Source organism: Danio aesculapii, chromosome 19 (genome assembly GCF_903798145.1).
Source record: "Danio aesculapii chromosome 19, fDanAes4.1, whole genome shotgun sequence".
Classification (NCBI taxonomy): Eukaryota; Metazoa; Chordata; class Actinopteri; order Cypriniformes; family Danionidae; genus Danio; species Danio aesculapii.
The window spans coordinates 47,074,114-47,092,705 of record NC_079453.1 but is presented as its reverse complement, the minus strand read 5'-3'; the positions used below and the strand labels follow the sequence as shown (position 1 = coordinate 47,092,705).

The 18,592-nt window shown below is 35.8% G+C and overlaps 1 protein-coding gene across 1 annotated transcript in view; it reads left to right on the top strand.

Moving 5' to 3' along the window:
- csmd3b (CUB and Sushi multiple domains 3b) overlaps positions 1 to 18,592 on the top strand; it is a 1,051,207-nt gene that overhangs the window by 510,325 nt on the left and 522,290 nt on the right. The gene's annotated exons all lie outside the window — the stretch shown is intronic.

Sequence of the window (18,592 nt, the reverse complement as noted above, 5' to 3'; positions counted from 1 at the left end):
ATTCACTGCTGAGAGTCCAAACACTGAAGAGCAAATCCATCGATACGCAGCTGTACAATTCCCGAACCATGCAAGCCAGTGGTGACAGCAGCAGGGAAAAACTTCACCAATTGGTGAAAGTGAAGAATTAAAAAACCTAGAGAGAAACCAGGCTCAGTTGGGCAAGACCATTTCTCCTATGGCCAAACGTCTTGGGCAGAGCTGCAGTCTAGACGCCGGAGGCTGGCGAAGCTGGACGAGAAGCTTTTAGTCATCCAACATCTTCCGAAATAGACAGATAATACATTTAAATTCAAGCAAAATATTGCAAAAAATAAATGTATACATTTCATATATATTGTTTGCTTGATTTTTTTTCTCTTTTTAAAAAATCTTTATTTCATATTTTCCCATAACATATAAATTTGGGCCACTAGTTTTTGAACTGTTTTGTTAAATTAGCTCCAGATTTGGTTTCAGAACTGACTAAACTAATACATGTGCACACATATAATATTGTATAGCATCCAATAGAAAAATATTTAATAAAAAAATGTATGTATATATACAGTTGAAGTCAGAAATATTAGCCCCCCTGTTTATTTTTTCCCCAATTTCTGTTAAAGAGAGAGCAGATTTATTCAACACATTTCTAAACATAATAGTTTTAATAACTCATCTCTAATAACTGATTTATTTTATCTTTGTCATGATGACAGTAAATAATATTTGACTAGATATTTTTCAAGACTCTTCTCTACAGCTTAAAGTGACATTTAAAGGCTTAACTAGGTTAATATGGTTAACTAGGCAGGTTAGGGTAATTAGGCAAGTTATTATATAATGATGGTTTGTTCTGTAGACTATCAAAAAAATATAGCCTAAAGGCGCTAATAATATTGACCTTAAAATGGCTTTTAAAAAATTAAAAACTTCAACTGTATGTGTATATATATATATATATTTGTATGTGTATATATACGGCTTCAACTGTGTATATTTATGTTTATGTGTGTGTGTGTGTGTGTCAATATATATAAATATATATATAATATTGACTCATATGCAGAGCACTGTACATGCCAGCTATAATGCTAAAAATAGATGCGTGCAGCCATAAGAAATTGTACCGTTTGTAACTTGTGACAAATGAACAACTTTTGATTTTATTGAATTGTTTATAAAACGTGGACTATACAGTATTATTTTACCTGAATACAGTTCGACTCCTTGGAAAAAAAAATAAAACACTGTTAGTTTAGTTTGTATCTTTTTCTGTATTGAATTTATCAATGCTTGTAGATTGCTTATTAAACTTTACGAACTCCCCTACAGAATCATCCCACTCAATGTAAAATTATTAATTATTTCCAAATGCTGGTATTCAAGTCATCTGGTGAAGTTATATTCATATCTCAATATATAATTGCAGAATAAAACAATATTGCAATGTTAGATTTTTCCATTATCGTGCAGCCCTAAAAAGTAAAATAATAAATATAAAATCAAATTTAAAAAATAACTTCTTACAAATAAAATAACTATGCTTTAAAAATGATGGGTTGTATTATGAACACACCAATGGGTCAAATGTGGACAATCCCAGCAGTTGGAATAAAATAATTATACAAATTTGATTTAAAATAGCATTTTTGTGACATAATAGGGTATATGCTGAGCTAGTGTTGTTCCCACACTAATAAATTTCCAGTGACTGGTTATTGTGAGTTTTTTTTCCTTTTTATACGGTCACTTTTACAGCATTGATGTTGTAATGTAACTCAAATACAATCAGTTAAATAGACTTTGGCATTCATTTAGTTGCTCAAGCGTAAAACGAGACAAAAAGCAGTTTACTCGCACGCGCCCGTCAGAATCGGCAGGCTAGCACTGAAGCTCCATTGAATATACTGGGGTGAAATAAATGCTCATATTATAAAGACATGGCGGGGAAAAAATGTTATTTAATGTAGTGCTTCTTGTACAATCTGAGACCCACTTTATATCAGATATCACTCAGCCAGTGGAGATCGCAGATTTATATAGAAAACAGACCTTAAACGCGCCAATTTTGCATTGGCATACACTTCACCGGAAACGATTAACCCAGGCTACTGGCAAATTAAAAGTCCCATTAGCATGGTTCGGCATATACCCCACTGGTGTATTTCCAATCATAATAATTGATTACCAAACATTGGATTTGTTTATATTTGACTCTGCTTTTAGTTAATAATACATCCAATCTTTTTTTTACATATATATATATATATTTATTTTAACTTAATTTATTAGTTTTCATGCAATGCAACAATCTGAAGTCATTTTTTTAAACCTCATCCAGTGGTTGAACTTTTACAGTGTATTTTTGTAACTGGTTAGCAGTGATGGAGGGTGATTTTGCTCTCCAGCACCCCTAGTGCTTCTCTGTGGTCTGACAGGTTGGCATTAGTATTCTGCTTTGGCTCTGCTCAGCCTCTGGTCTAGGGCCTGCGCTGATGCTCTGGCTGTATCAGAGAGAAAGTGCATGGGTTTCTGATCCTGGCCTTCTCTCTCTCGCTGTGTGTGTGTATGTGTTTGTGTGATTGCTCCTCGTCCTTTTTTCTGTGCGTTATCGTTGGCCTTGCCCTCAACAAGCACCTCCCTATCCATCTCTTCTTATCCTCAAAGCCCTTACACTTTTATTGGGAACTGCATGATGGGCTTTGTTAGTTATGTGTGTATAAAGGTGAATAGTGTCTGTTTTATTGCTCTTGTGGATTTTTATGGCCACACTTCAGTTTAATTCCAACATTTTGAGCTGCGCCCCCACAACACCAACATCCAGAGCAGAAAATATGAGTCCACAGGGAGATAATCAGTGGGTAAATGAATGAGTGTGTGTGAGAGGGAGATATTTTGCATCTGATTTGAGAACGGTAGATAGATGAAATATCATTAGGAAATGATGCAGTTCTTATTTGTTTATTGATTGTATTTATATTTTATAGTATAAGTAAATACATTTCATTAGACTGTAACTATGATATAATCAATAAGCCATGACTAGGCCAGACAGAATCTGCTGTAATTTTTTGCTATTTCAGCTGAGAATTTTATAAAAAATCTGCAGATTTATGCGGAATAAAACTTAATATGTGAATTAACATAATAGCTTTTTAACTTTTATTTAATGTTTACAATGTAAATCCATCTAGATCCACTTATTTGGTAAATAAAGCACATCTCTCATATGCTTTACTAATGATTACTTTATGAACAGTATTGTTAATAAATCAAATGAACACGTTCATATTTGTCATTTATTTTAATTTAAAATTGACACAAATAAAAATAAAAATATCTGTGGATTTCTCCACGCGCAGATTCAGTGTGGGCCTAGTTTTGACTATGTGGTGTTGATTATGACTTTTAAACTAGGTTAGTAATGTTTCTAGCTTAGTTTTAAGTCAGTTTAATGTAACTTAAAATAAAATTATGCATAATCACTTTTAAAAATGTATGGCAACCATTTTTATGATTTTTTTTATTAAAGAAATACACCGTATATTACTTTTTTATTGATTATTGTGGCATTTTTTATATGGATTTTTAAGTTTTATTTTCGAGAAATATATTCAGTTTTTCTGCTTAACATAAATCAGTTTTACTAAATAAATTAAAAAAAAAATATATATATATATATATATATATATATATATATATATATATATATATATATATATATATATATATATATATATGTGTCTGTATATATTTTAATTATTATTATTATTATTTTTTTTTTTACTTTTCTCTATGTATACTGCAAATAAAACATACACTCTTAAAAATTCTGGGTTATTTCAACCTAATTGTGCAATAGGGACCAATCCACCCCCTGGTTATTATTATTATCATTATTATTATTATTTTTATTAAATATATAGGACTAAATTTAATCTAATATTTTGGTTAGTCCAAATTTTACCCAATTTGGGTTTAAATAGCCCAGCATTCCTTATGCTGCGTTCAGACCAGACGCAGCACGCATGGATAAATCACGCTATTCGCACGTTAATAGACGTTTTGAGTTTACTCGCTTCATTCGCACGTCTAATTCACTTCATAAAGGACAAGGATTTGCTTCATGTGCAGGGCGTCTGTTTGCCCGGTGACTCTAGCTTCATTGCTAAATGGCTAACATGGATTTTATTGAGAGAGTGCTTTAGGAAGGCTGAAATGCGGTGTATATTCGTTTGGCGTTGTGTTTGAGTCCTTTCAGAGGCGCACCCAGCTCTGAGTTCATCAACTCCGTTACTGTACCTGAATGATGGAGGCTTTTAGTGGTGCATCAGACTGAGCTGAGCCCAGTTTGATGAACTGTTGTTGGTGTCGGAAGCAGATTTTCCCTTGGGACACCAACAACAGGGACTATGTCATAATCACACCCCTACAAGAGCAAGCTCATGATTGGTTAACGTGGCTCGAATGTCTGCTGAAGTCCGGCAGGATGTCTATTCGAATCTTTGCATTGACATGTAAATCACTTGCACTTGACATTTCATCCACGTCTGGTGTGAATTCTGCATTAGAGTGTAAGATGCAACATTAAAATTAAAACTTTTTCTAAACTTGTGAAACTCAAAAGATATTTTTGTAGACATCATATTTTGGATGCATCGCATGTTTTCAATAATCTAAAACAATCAGTTTGTTAGACTCACAAGCTGAAGAATCAGACGACACTGTAATGTTCGATTCACTTGAAAAAACCCAGCTCATAAAAAGCAGTTCCTTCAGGAAATAGATTTACATTTATTATAATGGACCAGTTCATAAGAGTCATTGGCTGGAGAATTGCACTTCATTAGTTACATTATATTCCTTAGATTCACTCAAATTACACCATAAGAGTCAATTGGTCAAGAATAACGACGTTACTGGCTACACTGTAATTTTTTTTTTCTTTAAATAACTGACTCATAAGAGCCATTCATTTAAGATATTGACTTTTTTTTTAATGACAGCCAAGACAGCACCTTGGCTATGTCTATTGTTAGCATCGCAAACCCTTGTAAATGATTCAAGTTGATGTGACTCACTAACATTGCAATCAATCTTAGCAATTATTCTTAACAGAATATATTGGGAACCCTGAAAAAATGTCCTAATTTTAATTTAAGGCCTGAGAGTTTGGCTTTTGCTGGGGTAGAATGATATAGACTAGCAATAAATAAATGCAACCAACCATTTTCTCAGTTTTCATATTGACCTTCTCCTTATCTGCCTTTTAAAATTTTTTAAAGTAAAATCAGAATATATATCTCTAGCTTTGACTGTTCATTCGCTTATTTTTTCCAAACTTCTACAGGGCCAAAATCACCCTGGGTTTGAGTACAAAATCTGTGTTTTCTATACCAACATTTTAGGGCCATTTAAATGTTTAGAAGGCTGTGAAGAAATCGTCTGGACATTTTCCCATCATGTGATGGATGGAGGGAAGCATGAAAGCCTTGTGGGCCAAAGAGATTTCTTTTTTGTTTTTCTGTTGCTACTTTTTCAGTTCACATCTGACCATTTTGAAAGGTCTGGAATTCTGCCAGCAATTGAGACACTAGTGTTGTTGTTTTTTCCTGCAGCCTTGGCTTTGGCGTGTTATTTTCAATAAATCAAAGAGTTTGTGGACACTACACTAAGGAGAAAAAAAGAAAACTTTTTTTTTTTTTTTTTCATAATTTCCAAAATATTGAGTCACAGGGATTCAAATATACACAAGGATGCACAGATGCAAATAAGTGCTCGATCCCTTACTGGTTTCTTATTGTTCCACTTTAATGTTTCAGATCATCAAACAAATGTAAATATTAGCCAAAGATAACACAAGTTAACACATCATGTCTGATTACTTTGAGAAATCACTTAACTAGGACCTGCCAGACAAAGTGAAGTAGACCAAAAGATACTCAAAATCTAGACATGCCGAGATCAAAAGAAATTCAAAAGCAAATATGAAAGAATTTAATTGAGTTTCACCAGTCTGTAGAAGCTTATAAAGCCATTTTTAAAGGATTGGAGCGGCAGCAAACCATGAGGGTAGCCGTTCTCTACTAATGGCAATAACATAGAACATAGAACCTTCTTATGAGTGGCTGGCTGACCAAAATTCACAAAAGACCGCACAGCAACATCCAAAGAACTGCAGTCCTCACTTGCCTCAGTTAAGGTGAGTGTTCATGACTCCCCCATAAGAAGAAGACTGGACAAAAATTCCAAGTTGCAAGACAACAACCACCTCTAAGCAAAAATATCAAACAAGCTAATCTCAATTTTGTAAGATTTTTATTAATTTTTTTGATGATGATTCCCAAGACCTTTGGGGAAATACTTTGTGGACTGATGACACAAAAGTTGAATATGTTGGAAGGCGTGTGTCCCTTTATGTGTGGGAGATTTCAGAAAAAGAAGATAATACCAACAATAAAATTTGATGCTATGACCACCTTCAGGACTGGAGGAACATTTTAATCAAAATTTAGACTTTGGAGTGGCCTAGTCAAAGTCCTGACTTGAATCCAATTGAGATGTTGTGGCATGACCTTAAATAGGCTGTTCATGCTCTCAAATTCCCCAATGTGGCTGAATTACGGTAATTTTGCAATGATGAGTGGGCCAAAATTCCTCCACAGAGCTGTAGCAGACTTATTTTTGTGCTTCAAAGATCACCAAACTCCATGCTAATAGGGTATGTCTATAAAATTATTGTATTGCACAACCAAAAAAAAAAAAAAAACCCAAAAAACATAATTTATTTATTCACATACACATCATTTAATTTTGAATAGGTCAAATGGGAAACTGTGTGATGTACATCCCATGGCTCTCTTTTTGAACTTGGATTAAACCATTATGCAAAGTCTGATGCACTCGTTTCCATTTTACCCAAAGCAACCACCATTTGTCACAATTATAGCTTTGTACTAATTTGAAAGGATTATTTTCTTTCAGAAAGTACAATTAATTGGTGGGTTTTTCTAAATCACAGATAGAAAGCATGTGGTCAGAGTCATTTATCCTCAAAAGAAAAATGCATTCGCAGTACAAAGGTGCATTTCAGGACATGAGATCAGAGATTTAAATAGACCCCCGGTCACACTGGCAGACCACCCTGTTACAAGTGAGCAATTGCTAATTGTCTCGTACAGCCCGAGAACATTATTGCTCACTTATTTTTGGCAGACAATTTTAGGATGGCGATTTATTTATATTGCACTCTGTGCTTTAACCTTGGTGAGAGTGACTTGAACAGCGTTTGGGGCTTAATTCAATTTAGAGTGCTTTGTGACACCTTTGGATTGTGGGAATGTAGACTACACTACAAAAGTCTTGTTGCCTATCCAAGTTTTAGGAACAACAAATAATAATTTGACTTCTAGTTGATCATTTGGTATCAGAAGTGGCTTAAATGAAAGGCAAAGGCCTCTAGATTACACTTATTTTACTAAAATAGAATCTGATCATGCCTTGATTTTTAATGATTTAATTAGGACAGTAAAATCTGACTTTGCTTAGACAAAAAGTCTTGTCACTTAACAGAAATAATGTCCAGTATAGAATATAAAGTCATGCTGCAGTGGAAACAGAATGAATATTGTATATAACTCCCATGAGCTTGGAGGACTGCATCCATATATCTCTGCAATGACTCAAATCACTGATTAATAAAGTCATCTGGAATGGCAAAGAAAGCGTTCTTGCAGGACTCCCAGAGTTCACCAAGATTCTTTGGATTCATCTTCAATGCCTCCTCCTTCATCTTACCCCAGACATTCTCAATAATGTTCATATCTGGTGACTGGGCTGGTCATTCCAGGAGCACCCTGACCTTCTTTGCTTTTAGGAAGTTTGATGAGGAGGCTGAAGTAGCGAATGAGCTTTTGCTCGTTCCCGCCCACCTTTTCAGAAGAGGGTGGAGCTTTTACAGCTCTTCCTTCAATTACTCCAGCAATAACAAACAAAAATCTGCTCGTCTTGCAAATTTAACTCAATATATGGTTTTCTGAGTGTGTAGACATGAGTTTACATAATATTGGTCCTGTATTTCAATGTATACAGTTATTGCATGCGTATCACTTGAAAACAACAAACTTCTAATGCTACTTATTCAGGATATTGTGACGTGTTCCCAAAAGAAAACTCAGCACTGCATTGAAGGTGTTTGAGGGAATTGAGATAATGTCTCTCTCTGAGTGTAAAACACTAATAGGATCCCTTGTTGGCATTAAAGGGCTCCTATTATGCAAAATCACTCTTATAAGGGGTTTAAACACAGTTGTCTGTCATTAGTGTGTGAATATAATCAGCCTTTAATGGGGTAAGTAATTCTATCTTTTATAATCACACTTGAAAAAGATCCTGCAGAAACACTTTGATTGACATTCTCCCTTTGTACGTGTCATCAGAGTGGGGAAGCCCCGCCCATTAGCGATGATTTCTCCCTCATTAGCATTGACAGCCTGATTGAGAAACAGCCTCTATGCTGATGCATAGACATTTGTAGCTCCACCCTCATCTGAAATGAGTCACAATCTCATTTGAATTTAAAGCGACAGTCACCGAAATAGCACAATGTGTATCAAAGCCTAAAAGAATCAGGTTTAAATAGCTATAAAACATTATTTGTGTAGTATTTTGAGCAGCAACCCCACATACACACTCTAGGGACATTAGACATCTTGTTAAAAGGGGCATAATAAGTCCCCTTTGAATAAATGTATATTTTTGTGCTTTTGTAGATGTTTTTTTTTTTTCCTCCAGAGTGTAGTTGTGCATTCTGAATGGAGCATGACCTGATTTATCAAGCAGAAGCTGAAATGCTGTCACCCCATTGGTCTTTTGTTGAAGATTGATGCGCAGATTGAGCTTTAAACTCAGAGAGAGCGGCAAAGGTCAGATGACAACAGGCAGAAACATATGTCCCTTCATCCATGATGTGACCATCCAGTCCAAGTCGCCTTCTCTTCTCTTTTCTTTGAACTATACTGTGCTCAGCATAAATGAGTACACCCAAATTAATATGTATTTATGCATTTCTCAGTGAATATATCCAATATTTTTTGGTGCATTTTAGCTAAATTGGTTTATTAAAGAATTATATGCGTTGAAGTAAGAGTTTGTTCATCTAAATACAAAGATAATACATTTAAATTCAAGCAACAACAAAAACTACAAAATTTCAAGGATTTTTTAAATATATATTGGTCCTGTTTGTAATTTTTTTAATTTAATATTTCCCCCATATTAATATGGGTGTACTTATTTTTTGACTGTGATCTTAAGTTTTTTTTTTGTTGTTGTTGGATTAGTTTTGCTTGTCTCTTTGGTACTGACTAATCTAATGTATATATACACATACAATATTGTAAAGCATCCTATTAATATATATATATATATATATATATATATATATATATATATTAATTTAAAAGAGAGATCTGTGAGGGGTGTACTTATTTATACTGAGCACTGTATACTGTGTATAATTCTCTGGATTTACTAGTTATATAAGATTGTGAGTAGAATACAGTGTTTACTCAAAGATTGTTTCCAGCTGTGGCGGCAGGCCTTTTACACAGATCTTCCAACTACCTATGGCATTATTTCAATAACAGATGTCGAGATCGCATTCATGTAATATGAGCATGCAATATTCATTATTTTTCTCTGTTCGTGCACAAAACTTATCTTTCACACACTCATATACACTGCTCAAGCGCAGGTTTACTTGTGCACTCTCAAATAAACGCTGCTGACGTGCATCTTTAACGCAATTTAGTGCGTTTATATAACGAGGAAGTCTCCAACATTTATTAGATATGTTAGGAATGTTTATGAATGTCTCCAATAGACCCACAGAACTATGAAATTGCGTTCATCATAACCGAAAGCTATGCTATGTTTGTTGCCTCATGCATCATGCAGCCCTGTCTGTCAGTCAGTCAGGTTGTAACCTTAAAAGGGGGTCACATACCAGAACTGCAGCTTGGAAACATAGGTTTCTATCAGGGTACACACACCGGCGCCGCAAGTCGTTAGCTGTCGGCGGCGCCCAGCCACAGCTCAGGACACTGCTCATATTTCTGCCATGCCATCTGATTAGCTTCATTTTAAATACCATGCGAATGTACGCGTCTGGTGTGCAATACTTTCAACTGTCATGTGCGCGCCGTGTTGCGGCGCATCAGGTGTGTGATACCCTAAAGCATAGGTCTCAAACTCAATTCCTGGAGGGCCGCAGCTCTGCACAGTTTTGCTCCAACCCTGATTAAACACAGCTGATCCAACTAATGAAGGTGTTTATGACTCTTTTGAACGCGTCGATTATTTGGATCAGCTGTGTTTGATTAGGGTTGGAGCCAAACTGTGCAGAGCTGCGACCCTCCAGGAATTGAGTTTAAGAGCTATGCCTTAAAGGGTTAAACAAATAATGCACAGCACTTCTACGATTGCAGAAAAGTTTGCTCTGTTATACTTCACTTACCTTTTAATACGCTTTGGTGTGATTATTATAATAGTAATAATAATAATAATAATAATAATAATAATAATAATAATAATAATAATAATAATAATAATAATAATAATAATAAAACAGCAACAACTGAATGTTTTGAATGAGAAGCTGTAACGCCCCATTCACACTGGTCGTCATTGCCAGTGCTTTCGATTGACTTTGAATGGGTGACATCAAGCGTTGCCGAACTGAATCGTGGATCCATGTGCGCCGCTTCAGCAGCGCTGCTCACTGCAGGAGTTTGGAATTTCTCACTTTTCAAGTGCCAATGGAAGTGTCAGCCAATCACATCGCTTTATGCAAATACCCCTGCTCAGACAGGAGCCAATTGCAGACTAATTTCAGTAGCTGACACTGCTATGAAGATCGCGACAGCCCCAACTTTAGACACACCCTCCATTAAGCATCGATGCTGTAGCCCTGTGTGAAACAGGCGTAATGTAACTGGCGGGAATGAATTTTGGTGTGGCGCCTCGCCATGGACGAATGAATATAGCGGAAACCATAGAATATACTTAAACAATTGGTGAAACTAGCAACATTCGTTGTGATTAAAAATCAGGGTTATTTAACCAAATATTGATTTCTTAAATATTCTGAAGGTGTCACGGTGGCACAGTGTGTAGCACGATCGCCTCACAGCAAGAAGGTCGCAGGTTCAAACCCTGGCTGGGTCAGTTGACATTTCTGTGTGGAGTTTGCATGTTCTCCCCATGTTGGCGTGGGTTTTCTCCGGGTGCTCCGGTTTCTCGCACAGTCCAAACACATGCGCTATAGGTGAATTGAATAAACTAAATTAGCCGTAGTGTAAGTGTATGAATGCAAAAGTGTAGAGGGTGTTTTCCAATGTTGGGTTGCGGCTGGATGGGCATCCGCTGCATAAAAAAGCATATGCTGGATAAGTTGGCGGTTCATTCCGATGTGGCGGCCCCTGATTAATAAAGGGACTAAGCCGAAATCTTCTGAAGTCTAAACATTAGTATTGAGTTGCCTAAAAATGAATATTAATATAAAACTGGAATATATTTTATGTATTAAAAATTATTGTCATTTTTATTTAGAAATGTGTAAAAATGTCAGTAGTTTTTTACAGATTGAAACTATACTATAAATATATATATATATATATATATATACAAAACTATAAATCATAAAATCAAAAAAAAAACTGGAGAATTTTCAAGTGGTGTCTTTTTTTTCTCCATGTTGTATGTACATATGAAGAGTATGTATGCATGCATGTAAAAAAGAAAGACAGACAGAGATCAAGCCTTTTATCTCTGTCAATAATTGGATACCCAGAAGCACAGTTGTTTTCAGGATGTATTATTTCCACACACCACGCTTGCATCAGGGGCTTTACAAACTTTTTTTCTGGGCTTTTACTAATAGCTTTTCACTATCAGCGATGAAAGGAAAATGTATGGGTCTTCATGGCGTATTCCTGTCCTTCAGGGAGCCACAACAAAAGCAAACCCATTTCACTGTTTTGAAGAGAAGCTGAAAAATTTAATCTGGGATTTTAAAGGCCCCTTGTTGACGTTGCCCGTAATCATGTAAATATTCAAACCGTTTATTTTCATAGAATGATGCAAAGCGTTGAATTGGTTGCTTTGTGATGCATAGTCATGTTTCCCAATGCATCTTTTTTTTGTTAATTTGAACAAACTGTACTACCTGCCTGTCATTTTGGATGCGGTGGCGTTTGTTCATCAGTGTTTTTGGATTGACGTGGTCTTGATTTGACAGCTCATCGTGTGCTGGAGGGCTGACATGATAGTACTGAAATACTGCTCCGGGTGAAACTACTGAAATAGTCTCATTTGAGTGACATGATTGAAAATTCACTGAACAGAAGAAAGCGAGCGCCGCGGTAATAATATAGAGCTTCAAGGACAATAAAAAAAGTAAACAGAACACAGTGTTGAAATAACGCAATAAGTCATGACAGATGACAGCACTTTACAACTGTGTTAAATTTAGGGGTGTTTCAAAGCAAGGCCCAAATACAAATGTCAAAATCTGCCTGAAGTGGTTTTAAAGGGACAGTCTGCCCTAAAATGAATAATATGTTATCATTTACTCATTCTTTACTTACTTAAACACAAAAGAACATACACTCACCGGCCACTTTATTAGGTACACCCTACTAGTACCGGATTGAGCCCCCTTTTGCCTTTAGAACTGCCTTAATACTAATAGTACTGGATATATTACGTAGAGATTTTGGTCTATGTTGACATGATAGCATCACACAGTTGCTGCAGATTTGTTGGCTGCACATCCATGATGCGAATCTTTCGTTCCACCACATACCAAAGGTGCTCTGTTGGATTGAGATCTAGTGACTGTGGAGGCCATTTGAGTACAGTGAACTCATTGTCATGTTCAGTAAACCAGTCTGAGATGATTTGAGCTTTATGACATAGCGTGTTATTCTGCTGGAAGTAGCCATCAGAAGATGAGTACACTGTGGTCATAAAAGCATGGACATGGTCAGCAACAATACTCAGGTAGGCTGTGGCATTGACATGATGCTCAATTGGTACTAATGGGCCAAGAAAATATCCCCCACACTATTACACCACCACCTGCAGTCTGAACCATTGATACAAGGCAGGATGGATCTTAACGAAATTTGCGTTAAGAGCAGTTGGACAGATGTACCTAATAAAGAGGCCGATGAGTATATTTTGATAAATGTTGGAAACCTGTTATCATTGATTTCCATAGTATTTGTTTTTCCTGCTGTTGAAGTCAATGGTTACAGGTTTTCAGTTGTATTCATAATATCTTCTTTTGTCTTCTACAGAAAATAATGAAACTCATAATGGTTTGGAACCTCTTGAGGGTTGGTAAATGTGCACATTTAGATTTTTTGGGTGAACTATCCTTTTGATGAATGCAATAATAGCATCAGCAATTGAAGTATTATCATCACATCTCATATCTTGATGACTGTAAGGATATTGTAAATTTGCATCAAGGATAAGATAATAATATTACTTAGTAATAATTGCAAAATATACTAATGTCCAATAAATAAGCACGAGAACTTAATAAGCAACTGCTAGTATGTTATTCAATAAAGTGGTGTTCTGTAGTATCTAAAAAATACATAAATGCCAGAATCTAATAAATAATTAGTAGTATTTAATACATAATATAAAAAACATACTAGTCACGTTTTGAATAATTACTAGTCAGAAATAAGCAAAAATCAAACAAACAGAATAATTACTCTGTAAAAAAAAATCCAGGTTGACTTACATTTTTAAGCTGAATCAATTTAACCTTGAGTCCATTGAACTTATATATTTTCAAACTGACTTAAAACAACTTACGTAACTTATAAAATTAGGTTAGAACATGATTAACTTAGTTTAATAAGTTACAATGAACTAAAAACATATGCTGTCAAGACTTATTGATCATATCATTTGTTAGTGTTCTAGTGTATCAAATATGTCACGTTGAAGTACATACTAGTGAAAACATATTAATTTACATGCCGATTACAGACCACTAAACAATCAATGGTAGAAATTGTAAATAAATTGTTTGTAACTATAAAATATTTACACATTACTATTACTAAGTATAATATTAATTACTAAGAAGTGTGAATGTAATATTGTAATTACATGTATCTGATGAATGACTGGTATTATCTAATATATAGGGACTAATATATAATGAATAAGCACTAGTACCTAAATATTAAGCACTAGTAGATGTTAAATAAGTGCTAGCACTGCATAGGAAAGATAGTATCTAAAATGTTAATATTAGTAGCATGAAAATGTGTTAAATGGCTTGCCATACTGTAAGTAAAGGTGTAGAAATACCATATTTCATAGCTTATTCACTTATGATATATGAATCATTTGGGTAATCAGATCAAGAATGGTTTACTAAAAATAATGAATTAATATTATTATGAATAACATGTCATAATGTGCATGTTTTAATCGCTTTTTGTTGCCATTGTTTGAATACTTTAGAAAGCAAAACTTCCCTACTTTGCTAGTTTTTTCAACAGGTTTAACAATAACCAAAATGCAAAAAACGAAAGAATTAATTGTAATATAATAATATAATTAATGTATTTAATTATAGAATATAAATAGTATATCACAAATGTAAAACATCCTATTTTGGATTTTTTATTTACCATATTGGGCGTCACGGTGCCGCAGTTGGTAGCATGATCGCCTCACAGCCTGGGGAGTGCACACTGGTGGAATGATGCCTTGTGCTCTCCTCCCATTTTTTGTCCTGCGTCTGAAATGCTTGGGTGACATTACAGCCGTGAGTCTGGCCTGCAGTAAATCCCAGCAGGAGTGTGTGACAGGTGAAGTAGTCTGGCTTAGAGAAAGCAGAGATCTCATCTCTGTGAACTTAATCGGGGGAAATGACACCACCAACAGCCCTATGGGAGCCTGACATCATGGCAGCATGTTTTCTGCTTTCACCTTGAGGAAGCATTTGATCAGACCTGTGCGTGTGTGTGTGTGTGACTTGTATTCCTTACATTGTAGGTACAAACTGTCCCCACCAGTATAGCATTAGCTGTAAAATATGACCATGTGGGTATTTTATTTCGGGGGGTCCACATAAGATAAAAGGCTCATAAATCATCATGGAAATGTAAAATACTAATAATTCTAATATTAATAATATGTTTCCTGTGAGTCTTTAGGGGTTGAGGAGAGAGTATACAGTCTGTACAGTAGACACACCATTACGTCTATGGAAAATTATCAACAGTGGTGTGAAGTAATAAATTACAAATACTCAAATGACTGTAATTGAGAAGTTTTTTCTCCGTAATTGTTATTTACTTAGTTATTCTATTGGCCCAACATACCCTAACTATCCAAAAGAAAAATACAGCAGTTATTGAAAATTATCTGAAACCCGTCTATTATGCACTACCTAACCTACTCTAATATATACAATGAGAAAACATAAGTACTGTGAGTGGAGCAGGCCCCTTACCTAGTGTGTCTGACAACAGTGATATTCAAAAATACGTGTACACAATGTATGTCGAGCGACATTCGTACCTGTCCCACTCTCCAACCTCAGATGCGTATAACACTGACGGCAGACAAAAGGAGAACAGACAAATAACAATGGGCATATACCAAATTGTAGCACACAGAAAACGGATAGCGAATTTCACTGACACACAACGTAACACAGAAATTCAGGGCCTGAGTGGGTGACGTCAGGGGGGGACACGGCAAACAGCTGGGCAGTGGTAGCCAATCGGAGCCACTGTATGGGTGGAAGCGGGAGAGAGTGAGCGAGCACAGAGAGAGAGGGGGAGAGAGAGAGACTAGCAAGCAAAAATATATATAATAATAATCAAGCCACACAGGAATGTAACAATGTGTACTTTTACTTTCCCTTGAGTACATTTTCAGTGCAGTATCGGTACTTTTACTCCACTACTTTCCTTCAACCTACAGTCACTACTTTATTTTTTCTTGTCTATTGTGATTAAAAAATCAGTCCTGCGATTCCTGTCCAATCAAATCACACTTGGAAGGTAAATCGCCTCATAATGAACAATCTCAAGACATAGGTGATTTATAATATCAGCAAACTGTTTGGAAGCATTAAAAGTGTCCAAGATGTCCAAAATCTTTACACGCATTGACCCAGAGACTGTTTAGATGCATGTCACTGAATAGAAGATGACGGAGGTTTACTGTATGATGACCAAAATGACCTTAAACACCCAGCAGACATAGGATGTCAACATGACGTCAGATTGACATTATACCCTAGTGTTGTGGGGACCTTGCATTTTGGCATGATGTTGGCTTGACGTTTGATTTTGGTAAATTTCTAACACAACCTAAAATCAACCAAATGTCAACATCTAATAATGGTACAGCTTGACGTTGTGTGGACATTACCACTATGACGTCTATCAGATGTTGGATTTTGGTTACCATACCTGATGAATAAATGTCAGTATTTGACATCAGTATGACGTTGGTTGAAGATGTTGGCTCAACGCTGGATTTTGGTCACTTTCTTACACAACCTAAAATCAACCAAATATCAACTTCATCCCGTTGTTATTGGACATCAAAATAATGTTGTCCTTAGACACTGGCTAGACATTGAATTTTGGTCACTCAACATCACAACCTAAATCCAACCTAATATTAACGTCTTATGATGATGCCTGCTGGGCAATAACTAAATGCACTACAGAATGTTACGTTTACACACATCCACAAATTACATGTAAATGCATCAGCTTTTTACAGCATAATACTCGCTACTCACTACTCTTAAATACTTTTAAAAGGTCTACTTTTTACTCCTACTTTGAGTAATATTTACAACAGATACTTTTACTCTACTTACGCTACATTTTTAGGTAAGTAATGGTACTTTAACATAAGTATGATTTTTCAGTACTCATTCCACCACTGGTCATCATAGAGATAGCTGTGTGTGTGTTTACTTTGTATTCATTACATTATGGGTACCAAATGTCCCCACAAATATAGCATTACCTGTAAATGTTGACCATTTGTTTGGTCCCCATTAGGAAAAAGGCTCATAAATCATCTTGAATTAAGTCATGTAAAAATGCAGATTGTTTCCTTTAAGTGTTGGGTATAGGGCTAGGGTTGGGTTTAGGGGGAAAAAAATATACAGTCTGTACATTAAAAACGTCATTATACTCTATATAGTCAGTCGATAGGAAATCCTCATAGAGATCAGTAGCCATGATTACATATGTTTTTGCTATTTTAACTTAAAGATTAACTTGTTTGCATTAATATCTTCAGTCAGTTTGCTTGATACAAGTTGAGATGACTAGAAAAGTTCATTTGATTGATTGATTCATTCATTTTCCTTCAGCTTAGTCTCTTATTTATCAGGGGTCGTCACAGCAGAATGAACCACCAACTATTTCAGCATAGGTTTACACAGCGGATACAGCACACACTCATACACTATGGCCAATTTAGTTCTTCCAATTCACCTATAGCACATGTGTTTGAACTGTGGGGGAAACTGGAGCACGCGAAGGAAACCCACGCCAACACAGGGAGAACATGCAAACTCCACACAGAAATGCCATCTGACCCAGCCAGAACTTAAACCAGCGACCTTCTTTCTGTGAGACAACAGTTCTAACCACTGAGCCACCTTTCCTCCCTCATTTGATTCAACTAAAAAAAGAAAAAGAAGGGCACAAACATTTGTTTTTACCTGATTTCTTTTCAACTCAATGCTGAATTCATCATACACTTTCGCTGGCTCTCTAACAAAAGCATGAGTTCACACTCCGGTCAGCATTACAGCCGTGGGCAGGACAGATCTCCAAAATACAAGCTCTTGTTCTGATGCAGTATATGATTGATCAGAAATCAGGTTTACAGATTCCTCTAAGCTACAGAACAGTATCCACAATATATTAGAGACTGATCCCACATCATCTACCGAGAGTCCCAACAGTTTCATAAATGCTGCATCTCTGCTGCATTTGTTATTTGGTGACCTTTTCGTGGCGAGATGGGGACTCTGGAGTATTTTGCATTCGGTTACATGGAAAAACAAGTTTATTATCAGCGCCGTGATGCCGTCTGAGCATCAATCATTAGTGTTAAGTAGCTCTCATGCATCCATACCTGCTGAAGAGCTTGCAGTGCTTCTCAATGGGTTAATCAATAGAGAAAGTTGATGCTCTCCAAACGCCTGTGGCTCTTCCACATCTCTAATCCTGCTTCCTGAAGTCTTGATCCTCTTCCTAATTATCCTGGAGTATCGGTGGAGTCTTGGAAAAAAACACATTTGAATGAATCAATCGATTGTGCGCTGTGTAATTAGACTGACGTTTACGCATGGATTTCTGCTGTCTTCATTGGGCAAAAGAGAAAGTCGGACGAATAAAATGACAAGCTTTAACCAATAATTGCTGACAATGTAGTGCTGATGATTATAATTATGATCTTGATTGGTTGGGTTATGATTGTTCTATTTTATTTTGATCTTAAGCACTATATATGTGTCAGATGAAATGTC